Here is a 12,094-nt window from a genome sequence, read left to right on the forward strand (position 1 = left end):
TACCTCGAAAATGATACCCATATTGCATTTATTTCAAAACTCGTGTCCGCCATCTTGGATTTAGAAATGAGTGCCATATTCGTAATGAGCATCCCCAAATACCTCGAAAAGGATACCCATATAGCATATTTTGAAAAATCGTGTCCGCCATCTTGGATTTACAAATAAGTGCTATATTCGTTTTTCATCGACAAAACCGAGCACATCTGTAGGCACCTGATCGACAATGTCGGGCAAATCTGTAGGCACCTTTAACTTAATGATGAGTTAAGCAAGATACAATTTCCCCACTTTTGAGGGAAATGTTATTCCATGGCATCATTATTTGTATATTTGTGTGCGTGCCGACGATGCTTACGCCTACATGAATTTGGTTTTTGCCTCACTTGTGACAGTTCGTTTGATATGAAACTATCATTCTATGCGTTATTATTCTAAGGTTGTATTAATATTCGGTATAAATGGTGCATGTAGACGTCAAGAGTTGGCAAACATAACAACTAATGATGTCAAGAACCATGGGTGGGTTCTTCTTGTCCAGGTCAAAAACATAAATAATTAAAATTCCAAGGTCGTTCACAATACACGGGCCTTTTTACGACGTAGTGAAGAAATACGAAGCGCTTCGTTCAACAAAAGCTAATTCCAACAGATTTTTTCAAAATTACCGAAATGGAAAGTGCACTAACCAACCCATTGGCATTAATAAATTAGGAGCAATGCCGAAAGAAATTGCCACTTTCTTAAATTTGCCTCAAGCACATGAATACACAGGGCACAGTTTCAGAAGGTCCTCGGCTACATTGCTCGCCGATTCAGGTGCGGACTTATTGACACTAAAACGCCACGGAGGATGGCGGTCAAGCAATGTAGCCGAAGGATACATAGAAGACTCGATAAGAAATAAAGAAGAAATTAGCTCTCGCATTACAAGGAACATAAATTTGGAGTCAAGTGTTGACTTTCAACCATCTACGAGCACACACGCGTACATTTCACCATCATCGCCGCAGCCGCAACCGCCTCCGCCGCCGCCACCGTCTGCAGAACTCTGTGGTCTCGTTTCTCCTACTTTCACTCAAGAGAGTGAGAGAGAGACTGGGGAGATTGTAACTAATAATAATAACTTGACAACATTAAAAATGCCAACTGGCAACGTAACAATCACTTTTAAAAATTGTTCAAATTTCTATAACTGCTTTAACAAGTAATTAAAGATTTATTCGTTTAAGAAAGTCAGAGTCTTATTTCTTATCTTACGGCTCGGGCTAGCAATATTGCCTCGGCTGTAATTTTCAACTTACCGCACTTATTCTATATATATACATTATGTACTATTAATTATATTCTTCCTTTAATTAAATTCCGAATTGCTTGAAACTTCATTATAAGTTATTTTTATGAATCAACACTACAAATTTTTTGTTGTAAGTAAAGTCATCTTTTAAGAAATTTTAAAAAATTGGAATATTTCTGTTTATGACATGACGTAAATGTTATATTTTTTATAGTTTCATTGCAATTTCCGTCTAGTTAAACAGCTTTTTTAAAATCAATCGTTATCCATCAAATGAAAAGTATTGTTGACAATTATTTTAGTTTTTGGCGAACACCCACTATCTATCACGATAGAGATTGATCTAGTCACAAAAACAAGCAAATACCCTCATCTGATTTTATTGTTCCGTTAAGTTCCACAAAACAACTGGCAACTCAGAGAATTCGCAATAATCTCTTTTAAATATATAGATTTTTATAAGTGTTATTGTGATTCATTGGTGCAACTATTAGTTCTGTGGAGTTGTGGTCATATAAATCTCAGTGCAGTAACATTCCGGAAGTATTTGTAATACCACCTGTTACTAGGTCTAGTCATGAGTTTGTAATTTTGTGTCATCATTTGTATGCGATATCTATTGCACAGCTCTAATCCGAGATCATTGATTTCCAATTGGAAATAATTTCATTGAATGAATTGTTAAGGGGTCGATGTCGATCTCTGACTGCTGAAATAGTTCGCAATCTATTATTATTTGGTCATAAATGTTATCTGCTACAACAGCTTTGTGTTTCTCAAGAGTAATAAAAGCAAAACATTGTTTATTAATATATACTAGCTTGTACACTACGTAGATGTAATTTTTCTTAACATCTATCTATCCTTCTCTAAAGGATTAGTGGATTTAAAGGCTTAAGGTTTGCATTAAAAATTACAGTTTCTTGATTGTGCTTACCTTGAAAGCCACAATATCATTAAAACCTTAGGAACTTCATGATCTCCGACAGAGGTGATCAGATTTGTAATAGTAAAAGCAAATGCAAAAGTAATTCAATAAAATTGTGAAACATGAAAACGGAATCTTAAAACATTGCAATTTCTATTCGATATGTCGGAACTTGTCAGCAATGACCACAAAAAATCCGCCTTTTGCATGTGAAAACAATTAAAATTATCGCTCTTTTTTGTGAACCTTTTTTTATTTTTTTTTATTTTTAAGTAACAAAATTAACTATGAAAATCGTTTGTTTTATGGTCTATTTTCATGACTGTGTATTGGCGCCACCGATGGCAGCGCGTACAAGTTCCGCAAATTTATTTGACACTGTTTATCAAGGAGTCTCAGAAGATCGTCGACCTGTTCCCACAAAATAGAATGTTCTAGAAAGATGGCGCTTTACATAAACTAGCTACAAAGCAGTGGATAGTTTTGAGGTTCCACGCCTGAACGTTTGTTGAGCCAAACGTCAAAAATGTAGTCTATACAGAGCAGTATGGAAGTGCAGAAGCGATCAGGTGGCGTAGCGAAAAGGCCTTCAGTGATTTTCCGCAGCTGCTGCAAAGAGTGGATTGTGTACGTGGAAAGAGTTGTGCTTTGTGCTACGGTGTTTTGAGCCATACCTGTAAACGTCTGTGATGTGCGTGCAGTGAATATGTACCTAGTATTGCAAAATTGTCGTAAATACCTAAATGCTATTGAGTACACCACAGACAGTGAATTATAAGGAGCGCTTGGACCAACGAGTACTGATTACCTACCTTGTACATTTCCTACAATTTTGTTCCTGTAGGCACTACCTAGATAGTAAATACATACTTACATACAACTAGTACTTCTTATTATTAGTAATTGTAGAGCTATGTACTTTGTGACGACGGTTGAGTGCACTAATTTGCCTAAGCAAATTTGTTAAGGGTGCGTTTATTTACTTAAATTGGTGTGGATGACCAAAGACCGCTGCTAGTTTATATTCCAAACTAAATGTTGGTAAATTTAATAGTTATTAAGGTCGGAGCCGGCGTAATAACAGTTGAACCATATGATTCGTTTTCGACTATCGTAATGAATACGACATTGGTAGTCAGTTTTATAGACATCGTCTTTGTCATTGATACGTCTTGTATAAAATAATAATTGATTTATAATTGTAAGTCAATGTGATTTATTGATGTCTTTTTTGTTTATAGCATAATTTTAAAACTAAGGAATGGTTTAAACTTGAAACATGAAGCAACTTTGCTTCATATTTCATGTTGTCCGAAGGTGGCAGTCGACCATGTGTAAACATTTTTTTTATTATATCAAGTGACGGGACGAACAGGTCGTGCACCTGATGGTAAGCTACATGCCTGTCCATAACAGTTGCAGCGCCACTCAGAGCTTTATGTCGCGAAGATCTGAGAGGCACTGCCACTGCGCCCGTCACCCTGAAACATAAGTTGACAAGTCCCATCTATCTGTAATTTCACCAGCACCCTTAACCCTTCAAAACCGGAACACAGTAATGCTGACATTATTGCTTGGCGGCAGAAATAGGTGGGGTGGCAGTACGTCTCGGGACGAACTTTTCTCAAGGACCTCTACTGCTCCTAAACATGCCATTACAATCAGCATGCGATACAGAGGAGTTGTGGCGCGAAATAATTTGGCGCACAAAGAGCTATCTCACCCTCAGAACTTTGCAATGCTGATACAGTTTGTCTTAAAGGTACCTCTATCTATCTACCTTAAGATGGCCCTTCAAGCTATTTCAAGTTTAGTTAGCGTAATTTTATGGGCACCACGCCAGAACGGTACGCAGTACATTACGATTTGCAGAGGCCGGAGTCAGTAGTGTTGCGCTCAACTTAATGTCGAAGGTTTTTTTATGACAAATATTACTTTTTGTATTACAGGATTTCTGAAATACATATTTTAATATAATGTATTTAATATAAAATATTCTAAATTTAAGATTATCGTTTAGTAAACAATAAAGGCCTAAGTAGTTTACCTTTAAATTATTACCTTAAAAACCTACTGAGTAAATAAGTTATAAATTAACACAAATTAATGGCGGAAGTTGTGCACTGAGTTTGTAATTTACTGGACACTTGTGTAGTCTCTGAATACTCATTTTAGGCGGTATATTAATCTCGTAGTTAGTAGTATATAGTATCTGATTATTTTATTTATTTAATTATATATTATACAGAAAAACACAAAAACACATTTAGTAACAAGGAAAACACAAACAAAAGGTACTGCTTATTTCTAACAGAAATTTCGTCCTAAAACCCTAAATACAGGAGACAACAATTACAATAACGGGTTTACGTGCACAACAAAAAATTAAAATTATGAATAAAAAAAATATCCAAAACATTTAATTATTAAAATTATGGGAAATGAAGCTATATTTCCGGTTTTAAATCGTATATATTTGTTTTTTCAAACAAAGTTTTTTAGCGTATATTTGTGTTTGTTCAAACATACGCGATTTAAATCCGGAAAAATAGTTTAATTCCCTATGTGTAACAATCGCGAAAACCTAAGAACTCGTTTTGAAATACTGAGATAAATACATTTGTCGTACTATAAAATGGATGGAATAGTTAATAAATAGTGTTCCTTAACTCCTTTTTTAAAAATTGCTAATGATTTATTACCATGAACAGTAATAGGAAGTGTATTCCAAAGTCTGACCGCAGATACAGTACAGGAGGTCTTATTTATATTTAATTATTATAACTCTAGTCAACTGTTACGTAGCTTTACAATGTTAAAAAACGCAAAAAAAGATTATGATCCTCGTACAAATTTAGACTGACCGCGCACAATATGAATGGGAATTCAACTGCTTTAACTAAATTAAATGTAATTTTAAACCCCCGACGTCTGTCTCAGTCTTTGGCATCGTACCTCCGAAAACAAAAACGAATGGATTGATCTCAAAGCGGTTTTTTTTATTTAAAGGCTAATTTAATCGGGATGTTTCTTAACTACTTTTAACGAACTTAATTTTTTTATCCATATAATGTAGGGATCTCAGTCATAAAACGGTAATTCTCGGACTAGTATTCACTACCTAATTTTCGTAAATGTTATGGAATAATTATACGGTAATATACTCGATATTTAAATAATAAAAATTGCCACGGAAATTAGGTAGTGAACACTAGTCCGAATATGACCGAAAATGAATACTTTTCTTTCACATGTCCCAACGACTTGAAATTAAATCCACTGACATTACACAATATTGGATAACCAGGATAGTCTCACACTACCCAACTCTCAACTACTTATAGTAAAATTATCCTGTTTGGGCTCATTAAATTGGTCTGGACGAGCTGTCAGCTCACAGATGGTGACTTTATTTTTTTTTGGAATGCACTGTATCGAGGGTTTTTTTAATTTTAATTTAATTGGAATTTTCAAATTAATAAATGTCACGATATTTTACTACCATGATATTCAATTATTTTTTGTGCAATTGCTCCACTACATTAAAAATCGTTACAATACAAAAACAAAGATCTGCAACAGGGTATTAGAGAAATTCGTAGGGTCCGCTGGATAGTTCCATGGCTTAGTTGACATCAGACGCACTTCATACACGGTTTGCTAGAAGACATCGGTTCGAATCCGACCGGATCGAAAGATTTTTTAAAAAGTGTTCGACATTTGTTATTAAGAATTAAGTGTTATTGCTAAAATGATTTATCACAATGCGTATCATTACCAGCAGACAAACGATCGCATTTTGTTTGGTACACACCGAATACCTGTTGTAATATAAAACCATAAGAAACGCCTTATAAAAAATATTAGAACTTTTTTAATAAGAGTTTTACCGGATACTCCTCCGCTTAAATTCAATTTAATATCTTTCTATTTGAGAGGAAATGAAGCATCAAAATTCGAGATTTAAGCTAGCAAAAAAATTTTAAAGAAATAATATTGGTTACATAGTTTATTATGTATTGACAAAACTCGTTTAAGCAAGTGCTTACAGTGAATACTTATCAACTTTATAATTTAACATGCTTTAAGGTTGATTCTTGCAAAGAATAATGCTCGGGATACACGAGGCTAGTTTGTCAAGCTAGGATAACAAGGTAGTGCAGTAGTTGAATGCGATTATTACTTATAGTGGTGAATTATATTTTATAGTGTGGAATTTTAGTATCTTTTTGGATAAAGGGATTGACTGTACTTCTTTGATATGCTTTGGAAAATTGTTATACAGTTTGGCAACTTCGTACCGAATATTCTTAGTACCGTAGTTGGTTCGTGTTTGTATAGACATAAATTAAAGGCATTTCATAATTGTTTGGTTTAAGTTTGAATCTTTTCAGTAAAAACTATTAGAGAATGAGTATCTTTTGTCAGTATCTTTTTATCAAAATAGGTACACGTGTGGTAAATAAACATTTGTGCCAGTGTCATTAATTTGGTTATGTGAAAGTTTAAATGTTTTAAAAATTGCTCCAAATTTAATGTGTACAACAATAATCTGAACATGTGATTTTTTAATTTACAATATATATATATATATATATTTATAATATCAAGTGCCGGGACGAACAAGTCGTGAACCTGATGGTTCCACTGATGTGTCACTCAGCTCTTTAAAGCTCAAAGATCTGAGGCGCACTGCCACTGTTGTTGACAAGTCCCATGTGCCTGTAATTTCATCAGCACCCTTTACCCTTCAAAATCGGAACACAGTAATGTCAACATTACTGTTTAACGACAGAAATAAGTAAGGTGGCAGTACTTTCCTGGACGAACTCTTTAACAAAGGACCTCTACTGCTGCTAAAATATGCAACAGTAAAGAATTTGCCGGCTATCAGCTTTGCCAAAATCCTATTATTCCAAGCATGGAATTTTGTTGTTAGTATAACATAAGATCCTGCGCATTAACCGACTGATGTATATTCAAATCAGAATGTGTTTGCAAATTACAATGTAACAATGCACACTAAAATGTTCTATCTACTACTGGCAGACGTGTTTCAGCAACACCCAAACTTTCACTTGCAGTATCAAAACAATAGGTGTAAGCGTACAATAAACAACCATTGTTACACTGTATTTCTGCCGTGCTTACGTTAAGAACAGTGAAGGTATTTTAAACATACTGTTAATATTGTAAGCACGGTAGATTGTTATGTGTTCCAAAGCGAATTAGTGAACTAAAAGTTAATTAATATATCGAAGTAATCGTTTCATGTATAAACCGTACCTTAATTTGGTTTTAAACCCACTCAATGAAGTCATTTTGTTATGACTGTAGGTATGTTAGTGCCAAATTCAAGCTGTATAATTCCCAAAAGAGACGCAGAATATTGAGTAAACTATTGACCTCATGATTAGGCGTATACGTCGTATGCGAGTTGTTTAATGCAATAAATACAACCCAAGAAGCAAATTCTGACTGTATGTTATATAAAATTCGACAAAAGACTATGTTGATCTATTGCTCCATAAGGAAATATTAAGTGTATACACTCAGAAAAATTGTCAAATGGCAATAAATGCTTTATTTGGCGTAAATGTCTACAGTAAATTGTTACCGCAACAAAACACTGTTGATACGATAAAGCTAAGCGCATTAGTAATCCAACAGAGAAGCAAGGTCGTCGACATGGCGGGTAGAATAAGCAAGCCGAATTAGTAGTGGGCTGGACATATCTGTCGAAGAATCGATAACCGATAGGGGACACGAGTTCTTGAGTAGTGTAAAGCGCCCTTTTGCCAATTCGAGTGACGATCGCAAAAGGTTTCTGATGGATTGGATGGATGGATTCCAGCTGAGAACCTAGCGAAATGGCGCATCGGGAGGCCTACGTCCAGCGATAGGTGATGATGATAAATCGCATTACACCATTACACCAAAGATCAACCACTTGGGAAATAAACCTTCGATCTGACACGGTTTGCTAGAAGCCGTCGGTTCGAATCCGGCCGAATCTAAGTATTCGAACTTTGTATTAATAATTATAACAAACTATGGTATGGGAGTAATTTCACAAAAAAAAAAATTAAATATCGATTCAATACAAATTTAATTTCTTTTCGTTGTCAAATGTTTTTGTGCTATGTCAAATGTTTTATTGCTAGAGAGCAATAGAATAATTATATAACAACATTTGACTATGAACATTTTGTTCCGTAAAATCTACAAGATAGCAGTGACACATTTTAAGCAAATACTGAATCGCGGTGTTAAGATTTTCCCTCGATAGGTGACAACCCCAGCAGAATTCTGATTGTTAAAGTAAGAAAGAAGTCGAATCCATAAAGCAACAGCAACCCGGGCCTGTCTGATAGCGGATTTAATACTTTATATATTAGAAATGATTTTGCAATAACAAACATAGGCTTAACAGTAAAAACTTTGTCATGGGATCTAAAGAAAATACGTCGGTCGGCTCTCAGGATCTCTTTAGGTTTTATTGCGAATGCAACAATACTTTTTTCTAATGTTATATGCCCGCCACTTCACTTTGCTATTGAAAAATAATTCATAAAAGTCGTAAACCGTTAAGAGTACGTCGAGATTGAGACCAGAGGTCTTACCATGAATAAAATATTGAAACCAGTCACTATGGAAGTGATGAGGCATGGACGTGCTAAGGACAATGTGAGTAGTCGCGTCTTGGTGGCTTAATTTGTTTATTATAATTTGTACCCACAAAATATTTAAACTTTTTTTTAACTTTAGAAATTAAAAGACTACAACAATAAAATTATAAAATTACACTTTGTACTTTGGACCATTCTTATCGTAAGCGACATAGAGTTGGATTTTAGTCTTAAATGTCAAGTTAGACGTGCTCTTGACCTTGTACGTGACAAATGTCGAACGAGGCAGAGAGTCAGAGAAAAAACCATAGATATAATCTACGGGGTACCATTTACTACTTTTCTAACATAACAAACTTATATTTTTGACATTCCGGCTAGAAACACCGTCAGCACGTGTCAGACAACCTTGTTGGGACTTCGTAGTGAACTGAACTGTATGGAATTTTGTATAACCTTCGAAGACATTAGTAAAATCGATCGCTTTTGTAGTTACACCGTTAAATTACAAATGTGCAACGGAATGTGTGTGTAACGTGTAATGCCAGTATTTAGGTGAAAGAAGGCTCATAATCGATTATCGACTGTCTTATCACAAGTATCACCAAACGGATTCTGAATAACAATTTGATTAATTATTATTCCTGCACACACTTTCTATTTCTCTATTTTTGTCGACAGTTTTAACATAACTAGATGGTAAGACTGTTAATCATGACATAGTAATATGACGACATGGTTTCGACTATACTGCAATATTATTTTAGAATTTTATTTTATATCTACTCTGAGTATTACACATTTTTTAACTGCCTCTGGCTGAACGGTCAACAAGCTGATCTGCCCCGCAGAGATTCCGGGTTCGATTTCCGGGCCGGGAGAAATATTTGTATAGCCTACATTTATTTATCTCGTGAGTTTGGGTGTAATTTGTGGTTTGTCTATGTGTGTGTCCATGGCACCCGCGATACAGGATTTCCCTAGTGCGGGGCTATGGGTGTATGTGTTATTATTATTTTTATTTTAGCATATCATAATTCCTACTTGTAATATCCTATTAGTCGTGTACAAAAAAGACGAAATCGACGTTTCACAAAAGGGTGCCACTAATGATAGTGTGCAATTTACTATGTAATCGAGGGGCATTCACTAATAAAACGAGCCTAAATAAGCAATCACGTTACGTAGCAATGCTTTTAAGCAAATATAGGCGGTCTCGTACTGTGATTTGGTTTTGCCAGACTGAAAGTTCATTCGACCAAACTACGCTGTTTCAATTCAACTTAGTGTAATTGCAAGGTTGGAAATACGAGTTCATATTTGATACTCATTTTTCCTATCATTTATTTGGCTACGTAGGCAAGAAGTAAAAAGCAACATTATTTAACAGCTGGCGTCATCTCTCATAAAATCAATACGTGTTCTGATTTCCATATAAATGCAATTTAATGGACATATTTATTACAGATAAGAGGCTCTTTGATAATCTTTGATAGGGTGTGAGTTGAACAATTTGTGCTTCAAACAATTTACCTGCGTCCGAAGTAATCTGGGTGTCACCTTTTTTTTTTCACCTGGCGTTCATTTGACTGAACTACCTGAACTGACTGAATAGTTTAAAGTCGACTGAATTACGAAGGTATTCCTTACTAGAAGATTGTGGCGTAGCCTTAGCGAAAAGAAAGAAAAAGCTCGGTCTATATAAATTTAGTAATAAGTAAAAATCGACAAAAACAGTAAATCACGTGAAGTTTGAGTTTGAGTTTACATGTGGACGGGCACGTCCTCTCCTTTTCAAAATTTTGATGGTAATGATGACGGAATGAACCAATGTAAGAATAGTGGAAGGAAAAAGGAATTCGAAAACGATTCAAAATTTTAAAATGAAGTGGCCACGAACCAGTAAAGTGGAAGATAAATACGTGGGATGACGTTGAAGGAGGTCAGCCTCTTCACAAGATGAACTAAACAATATTTCATTACACTCTTTCCACATTCATTCATTTATTATACATAGCTTAAACATTAAGGGTATCTTGTTTTTTGTTATTAGAATCGAATAGAATAAGCTTTGTTGCATACAATAGAAACAAAAACAATGGTGCACAAAGCAGTTATTTCGAATAAAATCGAACTGAATATATACTTAAACAAACTTCATAAAACATACTGTATACATATAGTTACATACTAAATGCATCTATACCTACACAGTAAATAGAATACGGTTTTGATATGTATATATCAAAATGTATGTATATTTATAAACGATAATATTATTATTAACCCATTTATACCCACTGTTCTCCAGTTAGGCCAAGGTTTAGGCCATTGTAGTCAGCCCGCATAATTTCATATACAAATTCCGATAAACTCCGAGGGGTGAGTGAGAGTTCATACCCACGGCCTCGATGCTCCTGTTTGAAAGGCGGTATTTTATAATAATACATAAATATGTAATTTATACAATTTGGATGACAAATACTTGACGAAGTGATGAGTAATGTTCCTTTACCAATTTCTTAAATTTATCAAGCCACTGGGCATATCTTAAAGCTCTCAACAGGTCGTTCCATAAACGAGCTGCCTGGGCCCAAAACATTTTATCAGAGTTCAAGGACAATGCGTGGGTAGTTGTAAGACACGCGAGTATCACTGTAGCAGTAAAACTCCTTGTAAAGGAATTCGTCCAGTGAAGTACTGCCACCTTACCTATTTCTGCCGCCAAGTAGTGAGCTTTACCGCGGCTGCGTCCCGATTTTGAAGGGTAAGGGTGCTGGGGAAATTATAGGTACATGGAACTTGTCAACTTATGTCAGATCTCTGCGATTTAAAGCTCTGAGTGGCACAGCAACTGTTACGGTTAGGTGTGTAGCTTATTATCAGGCGCACGAGCTTGAACTTAAGCAGAAAAAGTGGGCGAAGGCGAATTGGCACCCATTTGAGCTTACTATGAAATTGTAATATATCATTTTCGCTTATTACAAAATTGTGATGCTATTTGAATCCTAAATGAATGATATTCTTATGAATCTAATTCCAAAATTTTAGTTTAGAGTGTCCCAAATTTATTCAATTGCTCTTCAGTAAGATTGACAGCGGCATAGTCTAGAATAGGTAATAGAAGGGATTTTGCTAGCGTATTTTAGTAGCAATAGGAAGGAATTTTCGAAGACTTCTTATGAATACCGCCGATACAAAAGTGTTAAGGGCTTGTTTTCTGTATTTGAGGAACTCACC

Source organism: Hyposmocoma kahamanoa, unplaced genomic scaffold (assembly GCF_003589595.1).
Source record: "Hyposmocoma kahamanoa isolate Upper Pololo Valley unplaced genomic scaffold, ASM358959v1 100021, whole genome shotgun sequence".
Lineage (NCBI taxonomy): Eukaryota > Metazoa > Arthropoda > Insecta > Lepidoptera > Cosmopterigidae > Hyposmocoma > Hyposmocoma kahamanoa.